Consider the following 14376-nt stretch of genomic DNA (forward strand, 5'->3'; position numbering starts at 1 on the left):
TAAATTTACTGCGACAGTCCCTGTTCAGGCTGCCAGTGTGTGTGTGTGTCTAGGGTGTATCTGTATGTGTTGCTATTAAGGTGCAAGAGTCCGATTGCCTAAACAGTCTGGAGCATCTAGACGCAGTTCTCCTGTAGGGTGTGGAAACCTCAGCACAAGCACCACACAACGTTTAGTTAGCTAGTTAACTAAAACACATTTATTTTGTAAGCTACTAATAATTTTATTTTGATGGTGCTGGTGCCATTTCTCACTGCTGTTGGTTTGCACTAGCCTTTCACTGCAGTGCATAAAATATATGGCTAAAAAGTATTTGCCTCCTTCCTGATTTATAACTGTTTAAAGGCACTATTCTCTCTATGTGTCTAATTTTAATATTAGACAAAGATAACCAGAGTAAATACGAAAAGCAATTTTTAAACAAGGGTTTCAATAATAATAGGAAAAACTGTGACCGATAGGCACCAATTTCTAGCCATGCATGACTGGAGCTTTAGCAATCACTTTTATAGTGATTTTTCCTTAGCAACCGGTGGTGGCCAGGCCTGTCACCTATCAGTCTCCAGCCCTGTGTTACTCAGCGTTAGCCCTTTGATAGACTGGTAACCTACACCACCTCTCCCTCTATGACAGCTGAATTCGGGGCGACCGTGGTTTATTTGAAAACTCTTTCTCTCTCTGTGTAAATTTCAGAGCACAACACATGAAGAAAGGGAACTTAGTAAAGATAAACAATAAAAAAAAACGTTTGGTCCCTTATACCCAATTTATGCTTCAGCAGGAAATCAAACCCCTCTGAACCCTACACCATAACCCAGTATGTAACCTGACGTGCACCTCGCTAAGTCTGATATAGACTTCTGTGGGAAATCTACGCCCTAACTTACGATGTAAGAGGAAACTATAACCCTAAGCTGCAACTTTCTATACCAATCAAGTCATTGTCAGTCACGCAGGTTGCGTCGTAGGCACTACAAAAGTCAAAATCAGGCTGTAGACTTCAGCTTTATAACAAAAACTACAGCAGAAATGTGCAAGTTCAGGAACATGTGGCCATTTCTGCATTGGATAAACTATATATAATTTCCTTTTTATAATTTGAGTCTGTTTAAAATGGGCGAAGGCCTAATTTCTCAACAGTCTTTTTGTGGTTTTGAGTGTAGTATGAGGAATATGCTGCACATATATGATTTGCCACTTAAAGCTGGTAGATCCATTTTTTAGACCACCCTGGGTGATGTTTCCTTTAACTATTCCCCAGAAAAACGAGACGTCTCGGGGGTTTTTCCTTGTCGGGCGCTTCCTTTCCTTCACAAAGCCAATTTATACTGTGTTATTTCAAATGACAACTCAGACGATTGCGTTTTCGTGGCACCACCCGTGACCTCACATGTCACATGTCAACTTTCTGAAAACATCTCCTGGTGTTCATTAGGATTGTGACATTCCTTCATATCTTGTCTGACTTTCCCTGCAGCGCTGTCTTCCACTGTCCTCACCACAATACCGCAAAAATCACAGTTAAATTTAGAGTGTGTTTGTACATTTAGCTGAGTTTGTGGTGACAGGTTAACTTTTTAAATCATGGTGTCTTGTCAAGGAAGGAGCTTGGGAGCAACAGTGATGTTTCTTCTGCATTCACACAGAAAGCCAAAGAAAAAAAAGGTTTCTTGTGATTTAAAATAGATGAATAAGCTAAAACTGATTTATGTGATAATTTTGGATGTGGAGTGTGTGAAGGTTCCTTCTGAGCTTGCATGTCTGCAACTGCATGTGCTAATTGAAGCTTTCCAGTTGTATATCAGGTTTTGTCACATTGCTAATTGTAGTGTATTCCTTGACCTCATGTGTTTACTCCTGGCGGCCTCACTGAGTACTACTGCTGAAATCTTACCTCCCCCTGTCCCCCGATCTCTTACTAATGAGGACACGCTTTCCAACCAGGCTGCTGCTGCGCCTTCCCTCCTCCCTCACCAAGCTCTCCATTCATCACATAACAAAACAAACCACACGCGCCGACCACCTTGGAGGAGGTTTGGGTGGATATCAGCTGTTGATTTTGTCTCTTTTTTTAATTATTATTATTATCTTAGAGATTTCTTTTTCACTGCTGTCAACCCTGCACCTCTTTATACTTCTGCTCTCTCGTGTTTCCCCAGTTTAACTCAAATTTCCCATTCTCAAGCACTTCCTCGGCACTTGTATTTATCCTCTTCATCCCCATCTCCATCCTTTCTTCATTCCTTCACTCCCCCACCCCCCTCCTCCTCCTCCTCCTTCCTCTCTTTCGGCTCCTGGATTCGGAGCTTGTTTACTCTCCCGGACCACAGCACTGACTCGCATCCATGAAATGATGCAATTAAGGTTCCAACTGGGGCTCAATCTGTCATGTTAACACATGCTAAACCCCCACAGAGAGCCCAGAGCAGCACTGAGTGTTGGCCGACAGGTAAGAGTGACGGGGGTGAGGGATGGAGGTTGGAAAAAAAGGGAGGGGGGGGGGGGGGGCAGGAGTTTCATGTCCTGAACTGCAGAAGAAACAAAATGTTCCAGACAGGATTCGACTGATCTGTGAAGTCAAAGAAGAATGACGAGGGGATCCTGTCAAAATGTACATTTAGTATCTCCTGATGGGAAAAAAGAATAACTTGACAGACCTGGTGATCTGATTTTGATGGAGTCGAAATGTTGGACGGCAGGTTCTGTTGAGCAGAGACTCTTTTTATACAAGCAAGATGATCGGTGCCAAAGTCCGAGTCTTTACAAGTAAACACTATGCGCTCTATGTGTTCATGTGTAGCGCAGTGATAAATGAAGCCAAGCGACATTCAAGCAACTGCAGTTCCTCAAATGGCTAACTATACCTCAAACTGGGTTATCAACAACATGGTGGCTGCCAAGAGGTTCTCAAGGGTTCGTTCCATCTGTCAGAGAACCGCTGACCCAGGGCGAAATCCTCCACTGGTATTTTGTTCACAAAGATCTCAATTAAGCTGGTTATCGGTTTTTGAGAGGACTGTAAAGGTTCATAAATGTGTATAAATTGCATCACATATTTGTCTGTGTGTAAGATCCAGTCTATATGAGCGTTTGCGTGGCTGTCAAAGATAACACGGCGCTCTTTGCCTGCTTTCCCTCTACAATCCTCGGGTAGGCTAGGTAAACAGCTGATGCCGGCTGGAATGGACCACCTAAGTATAAGTTTCCACGTGGGGGTATATTCTCAAAGCAAAGTGAGGAAATTTTCCAAAACACATTAAAAGGAGTTATGCAAATGGTTTACGGCAGTGCTCGTGTGGCTGTATTGTTAAATTAATCTGTATACACTGCGGCTCATCTTGGCAGGACCTTTTGTTTGTCTTCACTCTTAATCTGCAGGGCTCATCTCAAGCTTACATCACTAAGAGTCAACAGAGGGATATCCGCCGCAGTCTTACCGCTAACACTTGAGCTAACACTGGGGTCAAATAGTGTGTGTGTGTGTGTGTAGGAAACCAGCCATGTTCACAGGCACCTGACCGCTGCAGCAGTGCAAACGTCCCCGGTTTTGCTGCTCTTCTGTTTGGTTTTTCCCAATTAGAAATGGCTAAAAACTATTTTTTAGCTCTGTGTAACCAGCAAGCACTTCGTGATGACGACACCTTTGCACATATTTACTCTTCAAACACTCACTCCCCAACAAGAAATAGAGGAAGAAAAAAAAAGTGAAGCACAATTGGTTTCTCGGTCCTTGCAAAAATGTGGTTTCCTCCAGGAGAAGTGAGCTGTTGCTTGCATCAGCCTGTCCATGTTTCTGTGTCCAGGCCAGTGAACTCTGCCACATGCCTGCCACCTTCTTATCTGTACCAGCATGGCCTGTTCTCCTGTGTTTATCACACACCACTGGCAAATAGGCTGGAGTCTTGCGCAAGTGATAGTGCAACACACAGACTCACAAAACGCATTTATATGCATCCTTGGAACAAATGTAGACCTCTTCATGTAATCATTTTACATTCAGGACTCTCGATCAGTCTTGCCTAGGCAAGGCAAAAGTCAAAACCTGATTACATCAGTTTAAATGGCTGAAATTAAGTACAGATGCAGTTAGATAAAACCGCATCTGAAAGTCAGATGCGGATGGCTAACTGGAAGCAGAGAGTCAGAGTGGGCATTGCTTTCCCTAAATTCCAAAAGATATGCAAATAATGGAAGTGCAGTTCCTCAAATGGTTAATTCTACTTTTGATGTTTCCAAGAAAACTGATCTAAAACAATGTGACTGATGCTTTTCACCTACTGAAGGAGGAAAGAGGTGCAAAGGTTCTCCTCAATTTACTCGATATTTTTTTCAAAAGTTATTTGATGATGAACCGATAAAATAAAACACGTGACAATTCTTAGGTCAGCTTACCTTCACACCAATGACTGTGGTTCAAACAGGGCTGACATCTTGTTTGCGTCCAGTACATTCCCAGGTTCCTTTATAGCCACTAGGTGCCTGCCGTGTTAATTCACTCGATTTCAACTCTAGGCCATGACTATGGTGTTGGTGCCTTTTAAAGTTTATTTAATTATCCAACTTCCAAATCCAAATCAATGCATGTAGACATGGTCAAGATTAGCCTGCATCAGAAGGAGGAAGAAAGGTGATTTCAGTGTCATGGTTGTTGGTGCCAGACAGGCTGGCCTGAGTGTTTCTAAAACTGCTGATCTGCTGGGATTTTCCCCACACAACCATATGCAGGGTTTTAGAGAGAACAGTGTGAGAAAGAGAAAAACCTTCAGTGAGTTCTCGGAAATGCCTTGTTGACATCAGAGGTCAGAGGAGAGCGGTCAGACAGCTTCGAGCTGATAGGAAGGCAGCAGTAACTCAACCAAAGTATGCAGAAGAGCATCTCAAAACACTCAACATGTTGAACCTTGAAGCAGATAGGTTACAGCAGCAGAAGTCACCACTGGGATTTGCACAGGCTCACCAAACATTGGAAAAACGTTGCCTGGCTTGATGAGTCTTGATTCCTCCTGTGACATTGATGGACACGTCAGAATTTGACCACCAGACCCTATCTGAGTATTGTTTCTGATCATGTCCATGCCTTTCTGACCACAGTGTACTCATCTTCTGATGCTTCCTATAGGATAACACACCATGTCACAAAAGTCATCATTTCAAATAGTTTTTTTGGACATGACAATGAATTCACCCTACTCAAATGACCTCGACTGTCACTAGGCCTCAGTCCAATAGAGCATCTTTGGGATTCACATCATGAATGCACAGCTGGAAGGTCTGCAGCAACTGTGCGATGCTCTCATGCCAACGTTTTCAGCTCTTTTTTGAATCTCTGCCATGAAGAATTATAGAAGTTCTGAAGGCAAAAGGAGGTCTGAGCCGGTACCAACAAGGTGGATATGATAAAGTGTCCAGTACGTGTATGGACTAGTCGCACCTTGCTACTGAAATTGGTTTGTGGTATCTGTCAAACACCAACGTGTTTTTGTGAGCATGTGTTACTACGAAGGCAGGAGTGTTTTTACACACACCACTCTAAGTTCTCCTAATCTGCTTTCAGTTTCATACCTACTGTACAAACAATAAACTGCTGAGTAACACGCTGCGAGAAATTAAATAAACTCTATTTCCTAAAATGATTAACTATTCCTTTGAGGTCTGACATTTGATTAGGGAAGTCTTTTAATGTGTCAACATTAAAGAAAGGGAAAAACCTCTTAACTTGACTAATAAATCAACACTGACTGTGTAACAAAGAGGCAACGAAAGCCTTGATAAACAGAAATCTGATTGTTTATGGTCCTGCCAGCACAACAAATTGCAACCGTACACGGCCTCTCAGTCAAACCCACACACAATCACCCAAATGCACCCCTATAATTCGAACTGCAGTGACAGAATGCACTCTACAAAATGAATCATAAATAACTCAAGTTGTTTTTATCCAGAAATGGAAGATTACAGACTTTTCTCTGTGAAATATTGCACTGAAAAAGAAATATGGCCCATTTCTTCTTAGGAAAGAAGCAATTAATTCTCATTGGTGCCACATAAGAGGAAAAACACATTTGGTGTATAAATTTTCTTAACAATTTCCTGATAGCTTTTTTTTTTTTTTGCATGTATAAGAGTTATTCTTTGGTGCTGCCTCACCATTGCCAAATCTTTAATCCTCGTTTTGGTACACAGACTGCCTGTGGTGGTGGTGGTGTACTGTGTGCATCCTAATCTCTCCAAAGCTCTGTGTCTAATGCCTGCACTGCCTCTCTGTACACTGTGTACTCCCACTTTAGCTACAGCCTAACAGCCATGACAAAGTGGTGACAGGAGGAAAAGACTGCGAGGGAAGAAAACTAAAACTTTTCAGCCACAGTGACTGTAGGCATATTCAAGTTAGACTTTGACCTTTGAAGAGGAAAAAACCTCAGATACCTGCAGGAGCTAGGTACAGATTGATCTTCTTTTATTATTCTTTTGATTGTTTCAATACTTCAGTTGCTGTACCTTTAAAGGGTACCATCACTTCCTCTCCAGTGTCAGTGTCTCAATGTAATGCAGGTTTACCTTCCCCACAAGGACCCAACCTCACCTGTTTCTGACGACTCTCTGGCAGACGAGCCAGTCTTCCATCACCTCGCCCTCCACCTGTGTATTCAAGGACCAGTTTAACCATCCACTCGTCACTAGTGCTGGGCGATACTGCAAAGTTTGGTATCGATGCCAAAGTTAGTATAGGAGGAGTATTGCCGATTCCAATACCGATACCGATATGACTGAAGAAGTCACTTGGATGAGTGAGGAAACGTTTCTCCCACTGAAAACACTACGTCCAGATGAACATAATCAACCTTCTGGGATTTACTTACCTGGATAATGGAGCATGCATCAAGACGATATACATAACCTACAAAGACAGCTTATGTAGGGGGGAGTTGTGTGTCATGAATCATGAGAGAAATTGTCATTAATTTTCAAATTCTGAATACATTTTATTGACCACTAAATCACTATGATTTTTACCTTCCAATATAATGAGTTAACACAATAAACCCCAACTTTCAACTTTTCATATATTTTAAAGCTGGAGCTTTTGGGAGACCTGAATGTAAATCTGCCGTTCTCTAAAGCACTTTGGGTAAGCTTCTGTTGTTTTAATGTGCTATTAATTTTGCATTATTATTTTTGATATTATTTATTTTTTATTTATATTATGTGTACTTTTTTATTATTATTTTATTATATTTTTAAAAAATGATTTAACTCACTTCAATGAACGTAGAAGATAGAACATTTATTTTTGCCTTTTTGTGCATTTTATTTTATTTCTGCAAGGTTCAAAACTAACCTGTCTGCATACCTATGACTCTGTGCTACTCCCATCACGAGTCCATATAATTCTAATGTAGTAAATACCTTTACATTTACATTTGAGTCTGTTATTCCTGTTTCTTCACTGTTGTGCGGAAGCAGTTTGCCTGCATAGTTTGGTCATCTGTAGCCCACGATGCTGTTTGCAGCTTAGTTCGGGCTCAGGTTCCAGTTCTATCACAGCAACGTTAATTTGAAGTGATATACTCTGAATCCTCTGCAGCTGAACGCTGCCCTCACACAGCGCTCTGGGTTTAGGTCTGCATTATTTTCAGCAACATTTGCGGCAACAAGCACTTTTCATGTACACAGTTTGACAGTTATTGTATTTCATGTCATTCAGCATGAAAATATGCCAATCCACATGAATGTGATGAGGTCATGCAGTTGAAATGAAGAAGTTAAAAGATGAAGATGTGTTTTCATGAGTCATGTTCATTTATTTATGCCTGAACAGCCCAGTGTTAAATACTTTGTCAGGACTCCTGGTGTTTCAGTGATGTGTACACACTGTTCTTTGGTATCGGTGCCATATCACGGTCTGAGAGCAAACAGTCCTTTTTAAAAAAGCAACAAAGTTTACATCAGGAGGATGGACAGGCAACAGTGACAAGAATCAAAAGACTAACAATCAGGGGGACTGTGGTCGGGGTACAGTTTTTTTCACTTGGTTCGGTTACGCTCTTAGTTTCAGACACCAAAGGTTCTTGGTAAGATTAAGATAGCGATTCTAGTTTTCGATAAAATATGCCGATGTACACCAGCAACCTTGCATTTTGTCATATGAAGCCAAGAGAAGAATGAGAAGAGCCAAATAGAAGAATGCTTTCTGTACAATACTTAAATATTCAGGGTCTGGTGCTGTAATCTGGTTATGGCAGAGAGGCCAGAACACTGCTTTATTTGTATAGCTGAGCACACCTACAGCCAGCTTTGGACTTTGCCTCTAAGGGATAACCTTCTGAATAAAGCATAAATCAGATAACGCAGTAGGTGCATTTGTTGCAATCTCTAGACAATCAGTGCCGAAGCTAAGCTAGCTTGGAGCACATTTACCGCATGAATATGCATCCATGTCGGTGGCATTGCATCCTGTTCCATACTTTGCACAACTTCAACAACGGGGGAATTTTGGTAGTTTGATCTGGTCAAGGGTGCAGGCCTATCACAGCTACCGCTGGGCAAGAGGGTACACAAGGATACACCCTGGACAGGTTGACAATCTGATGCAGGGCTGACACAGACAGATGGCCAACCATCCGCACTCACATTCACACGGACGTGGACAATTTAGAATCACCAATTAACCTAACCCCAATATTTACATGTATTTGGACTGCGGGAGGAAGCCGGAGTATCCAGAAAGAAACCAAGAAAACATGGGGGGCCTTTCTCTACACAGACACCCGGATGGATGGTGGAGGTGAACTTGGGACCTTAGAAAGTCTTAGAAAGGGCTTTGTGACTTTGTTTCTTCTCTGTTGTTAAATGATCTGAAACGTGTGAAAAATTTGTGGGGAAAAAAAGAAATTGGGAATGAGGCAAATGCTTTGAAGCGCTGTAAATGCACATATCAGACCAGAAGTATAAAGAAGATTTAAAGTTGGTAATGATGGCCCGAGAAGCCTAATTTTCCCCCCTCCAGACTGTTGCACTGTCTTCCTGCCAGAGCCACCACTATGGTTCTCATCAGGCCCTCACAGGTGTCCTCTCTGGTGACCTCATCTCTGACCTTCAACCTTTAACCCCTCATCCCTGACTGATTCCTTTGCATACTCTCTGTGAACTCTGACCCCAGACTGTTTATCATCCTGGGGTCACCTGTTAAAACCACCAACCAAAAAGTATACTAGTTAGGCAGTGATGAAGTCTCAGCACAGCTCGTCATAGACCAGAGAAATTCCCTCAAAACATCGACACACCCTAACATTTTTTGCTCTGTCCTATTTTCTCGCATTGAGGCCTAATTCCTAAAACAATTTCAAGAGTTGTTATTTACATGTACAATACAGCAAATCATGTACGTCTCTTTATGTTGTGATAACAGTTTCTTTTTGTTCAGGTATAGAAAGAGAAACTCATAAAGTGTTAAAGGAATGTCTGTTCCTTTCATATCATGTGAAGAACATAAACATGCATAAACACACTCATGGACGTTTACACATGCTGATATTCAGATATTCACATGTGGATTAGAACCAGACGTACGCATGTTTCTGCACATTAATAAAACAAGAGGAAGCAGTGTGCACATGTAGTATGTTTATCATACATGCAGTTAGAAACTTGGTTCAGAGACATTACATGCTTGATTTGATTACTGATTCATCCTGTAGAACAGTTAATTTACCACAGACACAGACTTTTCAGTGGGGACTGGATATAGACTGTAAATAAAAGATGGCTAGTGAAGTCATGAAGTGCTTTAAATTTGCATTCTTCCTCATGGTCAGCAGGGGGTAAATCCTCCGGTCTGTTCCCAGATATTAATCTTAATACATGTTCTGGTGTTTAGCGGCTATATCCTGCATTACGTTAATTCAATTCAATTCAATTTTATTTATATAGCGCCAAATCACAACAACAGTCGCCTCAAGGTGCTTTATATTGTACAGTAGATCCTACAATAATAGATACAGAGACAATTAAATGACCCCCTATGAGGAAGCACTTTGGCAACAGTGGAAAGGAAAAACTCCCTTTTAACAGGAAGAAACTCAATGCATCATGGGAATTCCCCAGAAGCCTATGTCTATTGCAGCATAACTAAGGGAGGATTCAAGGTCACCTGGTCCAGTCCTAACTATAGGAAAGTTTTAAGCCTAAACTTAAAAGTAGAGATAGTGTCTGTCTCCTGAATCCAAACTGGAAGCTGGTTCCACAGAAGAGGGGCCTGAAAACTGAAGGCTCTCCCTCCCATCCTACTTGTAAATACTCTAGGAACAACAAGTAGGCCTGCAGAGCGAGAGCGAAGTGCTCTAATGGAGGATTTTTGAAATGAAAGGAAGGTTGGAGATTGGCCTATAATTAGCTAAGACTGCTGGGTCTAGAGATGGCTTTTTAAGTAAAGGTTTAACTACAGCCAGCTTGAAGGCCTGTGGTACATAGCCGATTATTAGAGATAGGTTGATCACATTTAAGATTGAAGTATTAATTAATGGCAGGACTTCTTTGAGCAGTTTTGTAGGAATGGGGTCTAAAAGACAGGTTGATGATTTGGAGGAAGTAATTATTGAAGTTAAAGTCTAAATGAATATCAAGCTGTAGATAATATTACATCTGTGAGATGATTATGGGTAATTTTTTCTCTAATGATTAAAATTTTATTTGTGAAGAAGTTCATGAAGTCATTACTAGTTAACGTTAAAGGGATGGTTGGTTTCTGAGTTTTACAGCTGGGGTGGACAAGGCTAAGCATCAGGCTTTCAAATGACTCAAAAGTCTGTCTTGGTCTTTTGCTGATTAATAGGCTGGTGTGAAAAATTGCTGCCACACCGCCCCCTCGGCCTGTGCTTTGAGGTTTCTGGTAGTTAGAATGACTCGGGGGTGTTGATTCATTTAAACTAACATAATCATCCTGCTGCAACCAGGTTTATGTAAGGCAGAGCAAATTGATTTGTTGATCAATTATTAAGTCATGTACTAACAGAGACTTGGAGGAGAGAGACCTAATATTTAATAATCCTTAATGTTTTACTCTTTGGTTCGGATGTGGATACTGTATTGTTCTTTCTTTGTGATTTTTTTTGCGTTTAAGTTGTTTATTGCTGGTTTTTAGTTTGTTTTTTGTGTGTTTGGGAGCTGACACAGTCTCTATGGCGATGGGGTTTTGGGGGGGGGGGGGGAATAACAGGAGGAGAGAAGCTGCAGAGAGGCGTGTAAGACTGCAACTCTGCTTGCTGGTCCCAACTCTGGATAGTCATATTTTGGGGGGGTTTAGTAAATTTGTCCATATTTCTAGAAATGAGAGCTGCTCCATCCAAAGTGGGATGGATGCCATCTCTCCTAACAAGACCAGGTTTCCTCCAGAAGGTTTGCCAATTATCTGTGAAGCCCACATCGTTTTTTGGACACCACTCAGACAGACAGCAATTTAAGGAGAACATGCGACTAAACATGCCACATGTTAACACATCAATTTATTCCTGCTGGAGAATATCTACCTGTGTCATCAGTCTCTATAGAAAATCGGTGTCGTTGAGAAAAGTCCAAAGTGCTCTATCAACAAGGATTCAGCCCTGATGAAACTTAAAGAGACACTAATGGATGGATGTGTACATGTAGCCGGTCTGGCCTAAAACTCTTATTGCTGTTAGTTCTCTGCGTTGTGTTGTGCGAATGACCAGAGGAGTCAGCTCTCACTTTGCCAGCTGGATGGATTTATTCTCCCAGAACTGTTTAAAATAAAAACAAAACAGTACAGCGACTTCACTTTACTGGACTTCTGCATGAACACCTCTCCTCAGCGGGGCCTCTAGGCGACTGAGGTGCAACATCACAATAAATCCAATTAACAAACAATACTGCTAAAATGTATTTATAATCATATATAACAAACGAAAATGCACTGCATCGTGAACATATAGTGACAATTACCTCATCAACAAAATTATACTTTAGGGAGACTTCATTTACCAGTGACAATTTTACATATTTTTTTAGTTACATATATCTAACAGCAAGTTGAAACAGTGAACATGAATCACAAACTAACAAAAGATATAACCAGTTCACATGACACAAAAATAAAAGAGGGAGCTCACATACCTGTTTAAAATAAAAACAAAACAGTACAGCGACTTCACTTTACTGGACTTCTGCATGAACACCTTCAAGGGAGAGAGAAGGATAGCGGACCACATGAGAAGCCACGTGCATGCTCCTATGCTCTCATCTGAGATTAGCTAACTAGCATGTTACAATAAAGTGCTGTACTCGACAGAAAAACTAATTCACACTAAAACATCAAACAGAACTGTGAGACAAAATGCACAAAGGGGACGAGCAGTGTTTGAATTACTTTTAGTTACTTTAACTGTGTTTATTCGCTCTGTAACTGAGAACACTAGCGTACGCTCACCTCTCCTCAGCGGGGCCTCTACGCGACTGAGGAAAATAGCGCGCAGCTACAGGAAGTGACTTCGCGGGAAGTCAAAGGTCACACAAACAAAATAAAAGCTCCCAAAATATAAATACAGAAAATAAACATATATAAATAAACACATATACATAACCAATACTGACAAAGCAAGATAACACTGAAGGATGGATCTTTGGTGAAATATAAATTATTTTTTAATACACCCGTTACATCCACATGCACGTCCGTAACAGAAACTATACAAATGTTGAAAGCAGGTGTTTTAGGGTCCCCTCAGGTGCAGTCAATTGAATGCCTTTTCCCCCTATCAGCTGTTTACTCTGATCTCTGCTGGGCAGCTACTGCGCTAAGAACACCAGCCCACAAGTCTATATGTTTTGTGTCAGTACTGATAACAGATTGATAGAAATGTGCCCAGAGCTGCAGCACTGGAAGTTAATTTTTAATAGGATTCAAAGAGGAAGTGGCAGATAACGAGGACTTTGTGATCTCAGTGTTCTGGATTTAAACCTCTGGGTGCTCTGAGGCATTTCTGTGTGGAGTTTGAATGTTCCTACTATGCCGGAGAACACACTTGTTTGGTTGACTGACAAATCTAAATGGACTGTAGTTACTAGAGGGTGTTTTTCTCAGTTCTAGACATGAGGGCTAGCGACCTGTCCCGGGTGTCCTGACAGCTGGGATAGTTTCCAGCACCCTGCAAGTTAAGAAGCAGTTAAGAAAATCCATGAACTATGTCAAAAATCGATGTCGTTCAAAGAGAAATGATTCCATGACTTTCTTACACAAGTTTTTATAATTTCTTTTAACAAAACTGCAATTTATTCTCAAGTAAATCCTCTACACATTTTAATATTCCAGAAACTCCAACTAATGAAAAAAAATTGCAGAAGAAGCCTGGACAAGGTAGTCTAAATTAATCCATTAGTGACAACGCTCAACTCTAAAATGATTACCAGCAGCTGTAAAATTAGGTTTAATTTGACTTTCCGTGCTTTTTACTTTAAATACCCCTCAAAAAATGTGAGAACGCATCTGAATTGTCACTTAGCGCACCTGCATGTCACTATCACATATGACTAAGTGCAATTTAATAAGAGCAGAAGGGCTCACTGTATGTTCTGTGCGATTAACCACCAAAACTGTTCCAGGAATCGTATTTTCACTTCACAGCGATTCACTCAACTTTATCATTTATGACGGACACACTGTACTTTGGAGCGAGCTGGGGTTGCGAAGGAGCTCCGAATGACATCTGATCTCTTTGTGGGGGCATCCTTTTTCAAGCTGAGGAATCAAAGACCACCAATGTGTTACAGCTCTAATGTGGTCAGAGGCAGGGGAAGGCGGTGGGGGGAGAATCTGCAGATTGGCTCAGAGGCACACTTGAAATCTTGATCCTCTCCCACTGCGTCCATGCTGGCAGATGGGAGAGAGCAGAGCTCAACTCCCCCGATCGACTCCTGCACTTGCCACACACTGAGCTAACACCGACAGCGTTTATCATTCTCTCTTCGCTGTCGATGGCCACTTTCCGCTTTCCCCCGTTCCCCCTCACCGCGTTCCCCTTTTTGGCAGGCGGGATTAAGTTTAATGGTATTGTGTGTGACAGATACGGAGTGAGGTTTGGCACTAATTTGAGGCAGACCACGCACAACCATTTTATGGTTTTTTTCCAACTCACTCTGTGACATGTGGTGGTGACACGTTTGACAAAAACCATCCAAGGTGAAGGGCTGGGTGGGGCCCTCTGTGCGTGTGGGTTGAAAGTGAACTCACCCTGAACGGCACCTTCTTTCGTCCCACCCAGCACCACAAATAATCCAGTTTCTCTACAAGCATCATTGGCTGATTTTAAAAACTGTGTGGTTTGCAGTCTGAGGGTGTTTATGCTGGTTTTATGGTCTCCTCTG

At 41.6% G+C, this 14376-nt stretch overlaps 1 long non-coding RNA gene across 1 annotated transcript; it reads right to left on the minus strand.

Annotated features, from left to right (window-relative positions):
* Nucleotides 1-11720: 11720 nt before the first annotated feature.
* Nucleotides 11721-12672, minus strand: LOC146517099 (uncharacterized). Its single transcript, XR_014874570.1, has 2 exons — nucleotides 11819-12672; nucleotides 11721-11756 (listed from the first exon to the last, which is right to left on the minus strand). It is a non-coding gene; the product is annotated as an uncharacterized LOC146517099 (long non-coding RNA).
* Nucleotides 12673-14376: the final 1704 nt, after the last annotated feature.

This window comes from Neolamprologus multifasciatus, chromosome 6 (assembly GCF_963576455.1).
Source record: "Neolamprologus multifasciatus chromosome 6, fNeoMul1.2, whole genome shotgun sequence".
Taxonomy (NCBI): domain Eukaryota; kingdom Metazoa; phylum Chordata; class Actinopteri; order Cichliformes; family Cichlidae; genus Neolamprologus; species Neolamprologus multifasciatus.